Raw genomic sequence first — 13,956 nt, forward strand, 5'->3', positions numbered from 1 at the left:
TTGTCCTATCTGGTTCTCCAGAGTCATGATAGAAATAACCTGGCTTTGGCATATAAGAGCCTGGTTTTTGCACATAAGCCTCAACTCCTCCAATTCAGATATTTCATTCGAAGATTGACCTGCATCATGAGTTTGTTGTTGAAGTTGGAGTTGTTGTCTTGGTGCAAATTGTTGCTGAAAACCAGGAGGGTTGAATTGTTTTGCTCTAAACTGCTGGAACGGCTGTTGCATCGCATTCTGAATGTTGCTCCATCTGAAGTTATGATGATTCCAGTTGTCAGGATGATAAGTGTCTGAAACTGGTTGCTGCGATCTCTGAAAGTTGCTCACAAACTGAGCTGATTCACTAGATATAGCGCATTTCCTAGTCACATGCGAACTTGCACACAACTCACAAACTTTGGTTATCTGATTAACACCATAGTTAGCTAGAGAATCGATCTTCATAGACAACACCTTTAGTTGAGCAGTGATAGCCGTAGCTATATATCCACTTCAAGAACTCCTGCTACCTTTCTATGTGGCAATCTCTGGGTTGGATACTGATATTCATTAGCAACCATCAGTTCAATTAGATCATAAGCTTCCTCATAGCTTTTTGCCCATAATACTCCACCTAATGCTGCATCGAGCATGGGTCTTGACTGTGCTCCCAAACCTTTACAGAAGCAATTGATGATCATCCAATCAGGAATTCCATGATGAGGACACTTCCTCAGCATCTCCTTATAGCGCTCCTAAGCTTCACACAAAGATTCTCCCGTTTGCTGCGTAAATTGAGTAATAGTGTTTCTGATTGCAGCTGTCTTCGCCATAGGGAAGAATTTAGTAAGAAACTTCTGAGCAAGATCTTCCTAAGTGGTGATAGAACCTGCTGGTAGAGAATGTAACCAGCACTTAGCTTTATCCTTCAGAGAGAATGGGAAAAGCCTCTTTATAGCATCTTCAGATATGAGTGCGCATTTCCCGGTTCAGATTCGAGAACCGAACCGAACCGATCAAAAATTGCGGTTCCGGTTCGGTTCTTCACTAATTCGGGTCATGTTCGGTTCTTGTTTTTCTAGAAATTTCGGTTCTCGGTTCGATTCTTAACATACTAGAACCGTAAGAACCGAACCGAACCGTATATAAATGAATAAATATAAAAATATATATAAATATATGTATATATATTACAAATTATTTTTTATTATTTATAATATTTTGATAAATTTTAAGAAAAATATGATTTTTATTGTATTACTCGTTTCTTTAAATATATATGAAGTTTCAAATATTTTTATAAAATTTTTTCTTCTTATATATTAGAAAGTAATCAAATTTAAAATGATCCACCACTAGTAAATATCTTTTTTACTAAGTTACCCTTAATAAATAATCAAAACTAGTCAAAATTTAAAAAGTCAAAATATAAATAATATGCAAAATAGATAAATATAAAATAAAATATAACTTCGGTTCTTTCGGTTCGGAACCGAACCGAACTGAAATTTACGGTTCGATTCCGGTTCGGTTCTTACATATAAACGGGTCCGGTTCGGTTCTTGAAATAATGCTATTTCGGTTCTCGGTTCTTTCGGTTCCGGTTCGGTCCGGTTATGACCCGTTGTTCACCCCTATCTTCAGACACTCCATTGAACCTGAAGGTGTCGCAGATCTCTATAAAGTCCCTGATGTACATATTTGGATCTTCCGTTGGAGAACCCCCAAACTGGACTGAATTCTGTACCCATTGAATCGTGCTAGGCCTGATTTCAAAGGTATTAGCTGTGATAGCTAGCATGACAATGCTAGATTGAATGTCATTGATCTTGGGTTGAGAAAATTCCATCAACGCTTTCGTTGGTGCTGCTGGATCTCCCATTGTAATGAGTACCTGAAACACAAACAAATAAACCGTGAAAGTAAAAGAATCCGAGTCAGTGAACTTTAACGACCACTGATGATAAGCACATAAACTAAAAATTAACACCGAGTCCCCGGCAGCGGCGCCAAAAACTTGTTAGGACGAAAACATGCGCTAATATTCACGCAAGTATACACGTTCGCAAGTAGTATAAGATATAAATCAGATTCGTTCCCACAGAGAGTGGTTTAGTTTAAGTTTAATTTATGCACCTATGCAATAATTTATGGTTATCGCTCAATGCTAAGACAACTATATAGCATTAACTAAGAGAATTTAGGTTACATTACTTATATGAGACAAACACGGGGTTCTAACTTCATTAAATACTTCATTCAAAGTCATTGTTCTTAACCTTAGCATGCAATGGTGATGACAACTAATCAGATAACACGAAACTAGTAAACGCCAACTTTCGTTGTACGAATACCCTACTATCAGACATCCACAAAAGATATAGAAGCTGAATAGACACCAATTATGTTGAGACCCTTTATTTCTATAGAATTTGACAACATAAAGGTTTAATGAACAAGTTATCTATTGTGATTACATAGGGCAATTAAGATGGTTAAAATTACCTACGAATCATTCATTACAATTATACATGAACCTATGCTAGCATGGCAAGTTGTAAACCTCTATATCCATTATCGCTTCAATGGAGATTAAAACACTATCTTATATGTTAGCTACGCACATAAGATGAATAAGCACAACCAATACTAGGATATCAATCAATCACCACACACCAAGATATTGAAACAAATTAACTATAAAAATCCATAAGTAAATCCGTTAGAACCCCACGATAATGATTATTTCATAACCGAACTCATTGTCACCATGGGTTCCAATGAAAGCATGATAATAAATAATATAAGAGTACTAGGGTTCAAAGATAAATTGAAAACAAGCATCCAAGTATCAACTATATTAAAGAAAATAAAAGTCTTCTTCTCCGTAGCCTTCTCGTGCTCTCTAGGTCTTCTTATTGCTCTCCCCTCGCTCCTTGGCGTTAAAAACATCTTTTTGTTGATATATATAGGCTCCGGGATGACCAGGACTCTTAACATCTTCAATTTCTACTAAAATTAGGATTCTGGGGCAAAAATCGGGGAGGGGCGGCCGCGCTGTTTTGGCAGAAAGTCAGCGTGAACGTGCTGGTTTTGGGGGCGGCTGCGCCTGACTTCTGGACTTTTCTGCAGTTTCTTCTTTTGGCCGTATCTTGAGTTCTACTCGTCTGATTTAGGAGATTCAACTGCCCACGCGAAGCTAACGAGATTCTATACAATTTGGGAATGACCTTGACTTCAGATTTTTGGGTCTTTTCAGCATATTTCCTTGAAAAGCTTCTTTCTTCCTCAAACTAATGCCTGTAATGCAAAAACATAAAAACACATCAAACATACCAGATACTTGAGTCCAAAACACCAATTTAAGCCTGAAATGAAGCGTTCCAAGTAGATATAAAATCTACTTATCAATAGTGATTCTTAAGATGAAGCTAAAGTTAACACAAGCAACTGAATAGATGAAGAGTCAACTGGACAAATGAACCACGAGAATGGAAGCTCATTTCAAACACCTGAATTTGATAGCACAAACTCAGGGGGACAAAGAGGAGAAAGTTCTGCATGTCATGCCAATGATGAAGAAGATGAAGAAAACTCAAGTCAACAAACTCACACTAGGAAATAGGATAGAAGTCACACAAGAGAAGCAATTATTGGTGATCCAAATGCTGGAGTGAGGACTAGAAGTGCAACCGCTAATGAATGTCTACATGCATGTATTAGTCCCTAAAAATGCAACAAGAATTACAAAAGGGGGTTTGAATGGAATTCTTGAAACTTTTTCTCAATTATAAAATGTTCTAACTTAAAATATATATGTCAGTGTCTTGATTTGCAAAGTGCGGAATGACAAGTTAAATATGAATCAAAACACAAAGTAATAAAAACACAAGTCTTTAAAACTTTCTGGTGGATTTGAATGTATCCACCAGATATATATATATATATATATCAAGAGAACCCTGTGAAGCTTGAATAGCTCACAGCTGCTTACAAATAAGAACAACTAAATTTACAGAGAAATGCTAAGGATACAGCTTATAATTGTTTCTCTGAGAAAATATATTTCTTAGTCTTCTTGTTGTTCTACTTTCTATTCTTGGTTTATATATTACCAAGATTACACAGTAATAAGACAAGATAATAAAACAAAACCAATCAAGTCTAATACTATGTTGCTTCATTACTCTATTTCAGCATCTTTGAATATCTTCATAATAGCATGAAAATGGCAATGCTTCTTTATTCTCAAAAACCCAGTTGAATAGGTTGCCATATTCCTTTTGTATACAATCGACGCATGTGATTGTGTTGTCACTTTCAACAGATGTTTATATTGATCATCCGTCGGGTACATAATCATCCGTCGGGTTGCCTTGTTGATCATCCGTCGGGTAGCTTTGTTGATCATCCGTCGGGTACATGATCATCCGTCGGGTTGCCTTGTTGATCATCCGTCGGGTAGCTTTGTTGACCATCCTTCGGGTACATGATCATCCGTCGGGTAGCTTTGTTGATCATCCGTCAGGTAGCTATTTGGCACTTGACTTCATTTCATTTATGCAGAATTACAAGACATCATCTATGTATAATTAATCAACCTATTCTGCATATCTAATTAAAGTTAACATGACTTATATGCTACTACAGAATCTATACAAAGGTGTTTGCAGAAATGTGCTACATGACTTATTGTTACATAAGCTACTCACTCGATGGATGTCAAATTATCATCCGTCGGGGCTGTATTGAGTCATCCATCGGGACTATATTTGCTTATCCGTCGAGTGCTACATAATACAGTAAGTTGAATCTACTAATGTGTTTTGTTAATGAAATCATCAAGTTCCCAACATATTCCCAACAATCTCCCCAGTTTATCTCTACTAGAATTGTGGCCATAAATTAAGAGAAACTTGATGATAACAAAACACTCTAAAAATACAAATTTAAATGAATGTAGATAAAATTGTAAAGTGATGCAAATCACAAAATGTATAAAGATTTGCTCACAGTCATTTTCAAGGTGCTCCACTAGCCTGAGCAGATTGATCTATTTCCTTGATGATCTATATCTCTTTCCAAGCTTTCTGTTGTTTTCTTCTATCTAATTTTGGAGCTGTATGTGGAATTCCAGTTCATCAAATTCTGAGAAATTTAGCATTCCTTCCATTTCCAGAAGAGTCTCATTGCTAGAGATGCTCAACTGGTCTTCTAATCTGAAGAATCTTCTAACTCCCTTATCATCCATGAATTCCATCAGCCAGTAGGGCCTTAGATGTACTCTACTTCCAGTGTAAGGAATAGTTAGAGTCTTTGGGAGTGCATCTCTGGCTCTAATACTCCTCAGTTCTTCAATCTTCTTTAGAACCAGCCTTCTAGCTGTCACATTGAATCCAAAGTTTTTCTTAAATGATGAATAAACCTTTATCAGCACAGATTGGCTTTCTTGAAGGATCCTGTGAAGTGGCCATTGTATCTCTTTTCCTCCCTTGTACTTGAATACTAACCTTTCAGGTAGATTCCTGTAAGCATCAATCCCTCTAACTTCTTCCAGTTCATTTAGATAGAGGTTTAAATCTGAGAATTTCTTGATGTCACAGATGTACATAATGTCTCCCTTGTTGACTTTGGTTTGAGCTTTGGTTAGGGACTTGGATCTGAGAGTTGAGGGCTTCACTTTCTTGACTGCTCTGGTCTTTGTCTTCTTTGGCTTCATGAAGTGAGGTAGATTGAGTTCAGGTATTGGTAGACTATCCCAGTCTATTGGCTCATCCTTTGGAATTATAGGTTCACCACGAAAATTCTTGGATGGATCTTTCTTGAATTCTCCATGTGCCACAGTGGGCATGGATGTTTGAGTTGTTGCAGATGTAGACTTTTTGGGAAACTGATCTTCCAATTCCTTTTTATCAAAATCCACTTTTCTCTTTGCATGAAGTTTGTATCTAAAACTTTTTCTCTGCTGTGATTCTTCTTGCATTTTCAGTTCCTTAGATTCAGTGGTTTCAGATGATTGTTCAGGAATTTGTTATGTAGGTTTCACAGCTTGCAGCTTGTCCAAGATAGTAGTTTGCTCCTCCTTTTGTTTAACCTTTTTAGTATATAAAGCAGCTTGCTTCTTTTCTTGCTTCAATCTTGCCTTTTCTTCTCTTTTTACTTCAACAAATTGAGGGTGTCCAACTACCACACAAATTTCCTTACCATTCCTGAAAACCTTGGCAATTCTTCTTTTTAATGCTGTATCAGCTGGATCCTTGTAGAATGCAATAGATCTTGACAACAGTTTCTTTTTATCAGGATTTGGTGTCTCATACACTGTATCCAAAGGGTTCTTTAGTGAAGGTTTAGGAAAGTTCACCTTTGGTTTTAAAATTAGCTCAGCCTTTGGAGATTTGATGCATGATGGCCGTCCTCTTTCCAGATTATTCATGCTCATATCATTCACAGATATTTTCCTGATTTGAGAATGATGATTGGCTGATTTTTCTGGCTTCTTTGCTAGCCCAAACCTCTTTTGAATATCCTCATCAATTTTCTCCCAGTTGATTGGGCTCAACTGCTTCTTTTCAGCTGCCCTCAATGTGGTTGCTTCATTAATCAGATCAATGTTATCCTTAGTTGGTGGCTTGGTGAAAGCAATTGTAGGCACAATTACTTTGCTAACTTGAATATTAAGCTGTTGCTCCCCCTCACTTGAGCCTTTCTCCCTCTTTTTGTTATCATCAAGTTGTGTGGGAGGGAGTGGAGTAGCCACCAACTGTTGGAGTAGTTTAGTCTGAGTTTCTTGATTGTTAAGTATCTTGGCTATTGACTTCTCTACAACAGATATTCTTGAGTCCATGGCCTCAACTTTATTATTGAGATCAGCCTCCTTCCTTAGCTTTTGAACAATTTCAGTCATGGTGGTTGCAGGGTGTCTAGCATTCATCCTTTCTATGACATCTTGCTTGACTTCAGAAATTTCTTGCTTGATTGCATCTACACTCTGACTGTGTTGGAGGGCTTGAATTTTATACAGTTGGAGTGCTTCAAGATGTGCTATGAGTAGTGTAACACCCCTAAATTCGGGGTCGGGGATTCGGATTGTCACGAGTTTCATTTCCCTTATCAATACTTAACCTTAACAGTCAACCAGCTATTGAGTACTGGGCCCCACAATATACACACACACACACCACAAGTTATAGTCTCAGAGATGAATACCAAAAGTAACACAAATTATTTTATTCCACAGTTATAAACCGTTACACCTTAAAAGGGTTTCTGAATAAATTTACATTTCTTTGCCATTATTATAATTCATATTATACATAAGTTTGGTTCATCAATAGTTGAAAACCTAGCCTATTGGTAGCTCTTACCTCAGCTACGGCGGCATCAACGCTTCCAGAAAACTACGGAACGTTTTCTAACCGCTTGCGAATTGGAAGCTTGGTCTTGTTCATCTTTTCTATCTATTATTGTGTGATGAAATAAGAAAGCAAGGGTGAGCAACAAGCCCACCAAAATAATATGTATAATGATTAACAATATATGAGCATTCTCATAGTACTCATGAAAGTCTTGGTCAAAAGAAATGAACCAAGCTGATATCTTAACGCGACCAAGTCGCAAAACATTCAGTATATATATATATAGACATATATATATATATACTTTTCACAATATTTGAAATCCTCTGACATGTATAACATCCACAGAGTTCCTGCTTATAACTGTATAAAAATATCGTTGCAAGGTGATCTCATATATCTAACCTTGTCTCAACGTTTTTTTTTCCTGAAAATCTTTGACATGCACAAGGTAATCATTTACTAGATATAAGTTTAAAAGATGAAGTTACAAGATACTCCAATATACTTATATCTTTTCCGAATACTACTTGAACTACCACCGTTCAAGTTATAATTAGTTTCAAAAGTTCATCACATAGATGAGACTACAAGGCATAACTCGTATAGAATCAATCTTTGAAATATCATTCAAAAGAAACGAAGTTACGAGATACTTCATTTGATGGAAACATCATTTTGAAAACTCGACCCTGCCAACACTCAACAATCGCCCAGCCGTAGCCTTTCTATCGAAGTGCTCTGGGTAGTGTTGCAGAAATATCCAACTGGATGATGAACTCATTACGGGAGTTTGCCGCGCCAGAAAGACCACTCACGATGATCAGTCGCAGTAGTGCAACCCCACCATTTTCTACATGTAGAGAAGAACCTGTCGGATTTACTTGTCAACCGAACAATGGACTCCTAAGGAATGAAACGTCTTAGCGGAACTTCCAGGCCGATTGGGCCAATATAATAAGGCTGGGCCGGCGCCACTCGACCACTTACGCCACTCCTAGTTCAGATGAAATCCATGACTCTGAAACGTAAAGCCCGTCCCCACTTTCCCCAAGTAGAAACTTGTTGATAGGCTCCACCAAGAAGTCATATCTAGTTGGAAAGGAAAACTCACCGATATTTCCCAGGCGATGCCTGTTAATGGATTAACTTGTTCCAAGAATTTTACTTCCCGAGTGTTGGGTAAGTAATCAAAAAATCTTTTATCAAAATAGCAACCTTGTTGCGAATATAAAACACACCACAGAGCCGGATCCCTCAGGTTTTGAGCGAGTATTTAAATCCCCTTCGAAAGGAGGATCTTAAATATAAAAATGAGTTTTGGGATCCGCCCTAACCTTTAAAATCATTTTGAAGACTCGAAAACATTTTTAAGAATGTTTGGAGTGATGCTGATTTAATAAAATAAATCAGTCCCAATATATTAGAAAATATCTGAATATTATTATTTAAATAATATTCCCATAAAGAATAATCTTTATAAAAATAATTGAAGTAGAAGTTTTAAAACTTATACTTGAAATGAATATTAAATAACCAAAGATATACTTATACGAAAGTACTATCTTTATTTGAATAATCAAAAGTGAGTTTGATTATCGACACATTATTTTTTAATAAAGTAAAGAATATTAATTAGTAAATAATCGGAGTCATAAGTCCTCGAATGAATATTCAAATAATAATATTCATTAAATAAAATAAACAGAGTCATATGTCCTTGAATGAATATTCAAAATAATATTCATTAATAAAATAAACAAGTCATATATCCTCAAATGAATATTCAAAATAATATTCATTAATAAAATAAACGGAGTCATAAGCCCTCAAATGAATATTCAAAATAATATTCATTAATAAAATAAAGTTATCGAATAAACCTTATTCGATTCATAGTTTTGAAAACTATATCTATATATATATAAATATATATAATATACTCGGGAACATCGACTCCCGGTTTTAGAAAAATGTTCACCTTTGGGTCCCCTATACTAAGGGTATACGCAACTACTGCTTATCTCTAGCATAGGTATTATGCAACTATAAATATTGAAATCAACAGACAGATAACCAGATTATGAAACAAACATGCATATATATACCATATCAGCATGCTTCAATATATCGCAAAATTTGCTAATTAACCAACATGCATCTATCACAAGATAATGCATATACATTTATACATCACAACAACAGTATAACGGGTAGAAAACTTGCCTGAGCGACTGGGGGTGGTAAAAGTCCTGGGATGAGTCTGGTAACCTATAAACCACATATAAGTTGGAATTAAACCAAAGTCGCTTATGAATCTATACTTTAACCAATTAGATTCTAACGCTCGCTTTGCGCTCAACGATTCTCTTAAGTCGCTCGAGTACCCTCGGCTCCATCATTTTTAATAAATTAACCATTAAGAGTTTTAAGGCGATTCTTTCGTGAGTGCCTTACTAACTGCCTAATACACTTCACATAAATGTTTCATACTCCAATTAGTCATTTAAGGTCTTTAACCAATTTTTCAAAGTAAGGCGAGGGGTAATGGTTCGTTCGCGAAACGCTGTTACTTAAAACGGTCGTTTCTCCTAAACCGTACATCGGATTCAAACGAACCACATATCAAAACGAAGCTCGTAACATGAACTATCTAATCATGGCAATGGTCAAAACCTAACAGTGAGTCCTCGGGTCTTGATGTTAAGAGCAAAAACAGTCTAAAGTAAATCGGACATTACGACGGCTATGTTTACGCGATTACCAATTTTTATTCTACTCCAAATCAATCACAAACCAACCATAATTCAACCATACAACCAAAATCCATCAATACCTCACTACTACAGTCCAAAAACCTCAAGTTTTTCCAATTTATATTAATCTCCAACATGAACTAAAACTATTCTTAAGTTCTTTAACTAATAACCAAGATTTACAACTCCAAAAACATCACAAAACCAACTAATCTCTACATACACAACAATTAAGCCTCTTATGAACTATAATACTCATGCTAAGATCTTAACATTCAATAACAAAGCTAGGTTAAGAGATTATACCTTCCTTGTGAGTAGGAGTAACTAATTAGCTTGGAATCACCCTTGAAAGTCCTTATCCAAGCTTAATCTAAACAAAAACTCAAGAACAAAAATTTAAGTTCTTGAAAAACACTATTCACCCTCTTCTTCCATGAATTTTAGGAAGAGATTGTGAATGAATTTGAAGCTCAAACTTATAGGATAGCTATATCTATGCATAAGGAGTATTAGATAATTACCTCACTAATTAATAAGGCTTGGATCTTGGATTTTGGATTTTTCTTCTTGAAAAAAAAGAGAAAGGCCGAGAGATTTCTTGAAGAAAATGAAGTCAACTTTGTGTTTTTGTGATTTTGTGATTTGTTTTGCTTGGTTGCTTGCTTTTTTTTGATTTATTACTTTTAACCATGGTGAATTTTGTGTGGTTCTTAATCAACCAACAACACACTTCTCTTTGGTCATGCTTAGGTCATCATGTTATGTCATCCTCCCATAATTGTCCTCTTCTTATTGGTTTGATGACATCATCATCACTAACCTCTTTGATTAGCTTCTAATTACTTGGCCAATGACCGCTGATCTGTTATACGGTTCGCTTAAATTTCGTTTTCGTTTATCGTTTGAGGGATCATACCCGGGATCTTATTACTTGGGTTTCCTTAACCTTTCTCAATACATTATATTCCTTTTATGATCCTCTCTTATAATCCTTGAATTTAAATCCTTTTTATCCTGTTACCTTATACTCAATTCTTTCAGTATCTGGTGGATTTTCGGAAAAAATCAAAGTGTTCAAATTTGGATTCTGACGATCTTTACATACACTTATATCCCATATAAAGTACTAATAAGATCTCAGAATAACAATAGAAGAACACCTATATAGTGTGGCATGAAAAGTTTTCTTATTCAGCATAATCAACAAAATACTATTCATAAGGGTTTCAAAAATTCCAAAAATTGGGGTTATTACAGTCTCCCCTCCTTAAAAGGATTCCGTCCCGGAATCAGAGAGAAAATGAGTAGGGATACTTTCTTAGCATTGCACTTTCTAACTCTTACGTAATTTTCCCACATTGTGGTTCTACCATCAAACTCTGACTAGTTTGATAACTCTTCTCCTAAGCATTTGTCCATTTTTGATCTATAACCCTTCCTGGTTGCTCCATGTAGGTTACGTCTGGTTGCATGTCTATGCGCTCATATGCCCCTATTTGTCTGGCATCCGAATTATACTTCCTTAACACTGATACGTGGAACACGTTATGAATTTGCTACAGGTTCGGTGGTAGGGCTAGCTCATATGCTAACTTCCCAATACGTCTTAATACCTCAAAGGGTCCAACAATTCGAGGGCTTAGCTTTCCTTTCTTTTGAAACCTCATCCATCCTTTCCCAGGGAATACATATAACAACACTAGGTCCCCTACTTCCTATCCTTTGTCCTTTTGTGTCAAATCAACATACTTCTTATGTCCATCTCGGGCTACTACCAGCCGTCCTCTGATGAGATCTTTTATATCCTTGGTCCTTTGGACCACTGCTGGTCCGAGCATCTTGCATTCTGCAATCTTCATCCTAACATAAGGGAGATCGACATTTTCTTCCCTCAAGGATCTCATAAGGCGATACCTCGATACTGACATACGATCGATTATCGTGAGAACACTTAATCCGCGTTAAGTGATCATTCCAAATTCTTTCAAGTCTATTGAACCGACTCTCATCATAGCTTCTAGCATTATAGCTTTTCCTTCTCAATACCCATTCTTTTCCAGTTCGTAGTTGTTACTATCTTCCGTACATAATACTATACTGGCTACACTTTTGCTCGTTAGCGTTCTATAACCTTTTAATAACCACGTCAACCTTAGTATCACGAACGTGTTAGAATCAGAATACCACCGTACTGATACTACTTCCTTTCAAGCTGCTTCTATCTTTGAAGCTTAAACTAAACAAAACTTCAAGAACAAAATTTTTAGTTCTTGAAAAACACTATTCACCATCTTATTCCATGATTTATTGGAAGAGATTGTGAAGGAAATAGAAGCTTAAACTCATGGGTTAGCTATATCTATGTATAAGGAACCTTAGATAATTACCTCATGATTTAACAAAGCTTGGATCTTGGTTTTGGATTTTTCTTTCCTTTGAAAATGGCAAAAGCCGAGAGCTAGGAAGAAGGAAATTAAAAGTTTGTGGTTTTTGGTGAAAATGTAATGTTTGGCTTGGTTGGTTGATTATTGATTTGTTCTGTTTTTGGTTAATTACCTTAATAACCTTGTCTTTGTGTGGTTATAAACCAACCACATCTCCTTCCTCCCTATGTCATGCTTATGTCATCATGTGATGTCATCCTCCCCTCTTTGTCCTCTTCTCATTGGTTGGATGACATCATCCCCACTAATCCCTTTGATTAGCTTCTAATTGTTTTCCTAATGACCGCTGATCTGTTATACGGTTCGTTTAACTTTCATTTTCGTTAATCGTTTGAGGGATCATACCCGGGATCTTATTACTTAGGTTCCCTTAACCTTTCTCAATACATTCTAATCCTTTTATGATCCTCTCTTATAATCCTTTTATTTAAATCTTTTTTATCCTGTTACCTTATACTCAATTCTTTCCGTATCTAGTGGATTTCCGGGAAAAATCAAAGTGTTCGGAATTGGATTCTGACGATCTTTACATACACTTATATGTCATATAGAGTGCCAATAAAATCTCAGAATATCCATAAAAGAACCTCTACATAGAGTGGCATGAAAGGTTTTCTCATTCAGCATAATCTGCAAAATCACTATTCATAAGGGTTTCAAAAATTTCCAAAAATTGGGGTTATTACAGGAACCCCCAAACTGGACTGAATTCTGCACCATCTGAATCGTGCTAGATTTGATTTCAAAAGTATTAGCCGAGATGGCTGGTCTGAAAATGCTAGACTGAATGTCATTGATCTTCGGTTGAGAAAAATCCATCAAAGCTTTCGGATTTGTTACTGGTTCTCCCATTGCAACGATCGCCTCTTCTTCAACTTTCTCAACTTCTGCAAAAACTTATTCAACTACTTTGACTTCTTCCTCCACTTTATCCAGTGTTCTCTTGCGAGATCGAGAACGTGTTAGCATTAACGCTCTCTAGAGTACCTGAAACACAACAAGCAAACAAGTAAGTAAAATATCCGAGTCAGTGAACTTTAACAACCACTGATGACAAGCACATAAACTAAAAATTAACACCGAGTCCCCGACAATGGCGCCAAAAACTTGTTAGGACGAAAACACGTGCTAAAAATTACATGCAAGTATATGCGTTCGCAAGTAATATAGAAAACTTTCTAGTTTGTCCCTGCAGAGACTGGTTTAGGTTAAGTTCAAATTATGCACTTATACAACAATGTATGGTTATCATTCAATGCTAAGACAAGTAATAATTTGAGATGTTTTATAACTAAAATTAAACTAACATGCAAATAACTAAGAGATTAAAAGTGATTGATTTAACTATATGAGAGAAACTTGGGATTCTAACTTCATTACTACTTCATTCAAAGTCATTGTTCTTAACCTTAACAT

General features: G+C 36.1%; 1 non-coding gene across 1 annotated transcript; it reads left to right on the plus strand.

The window, feature by feature from the left end:
- Positions 1-693: 693 nt before the first annotated feature.
- Positions 694-800, plus strand: LOC141663225 (small nucleolar RNA R71). The gene has a single exon (XR_012551304.1). It is a non-coding gene; the product is annotated as a small nucleolar RNA R71 (small nucleolar RNA).
- Positions 801-13,956: the final 13,156 nt, after the last annotated feature.

This window comes from Apium graveolens, chromosome 5 (assembly GCF_009905375.1).
Source record: "Apium graveolens cultivar Ventura chromosome 5, ASM990537v1, whole genome shotgun sequence".
Classification (NCBI taxonomy): domain Eukaryota; kingdom Viridiplantae; phylum Streptophyta; class Magnoliopsida; order Apiales; family Apiaceae; genus Apium; species Apium graveolens.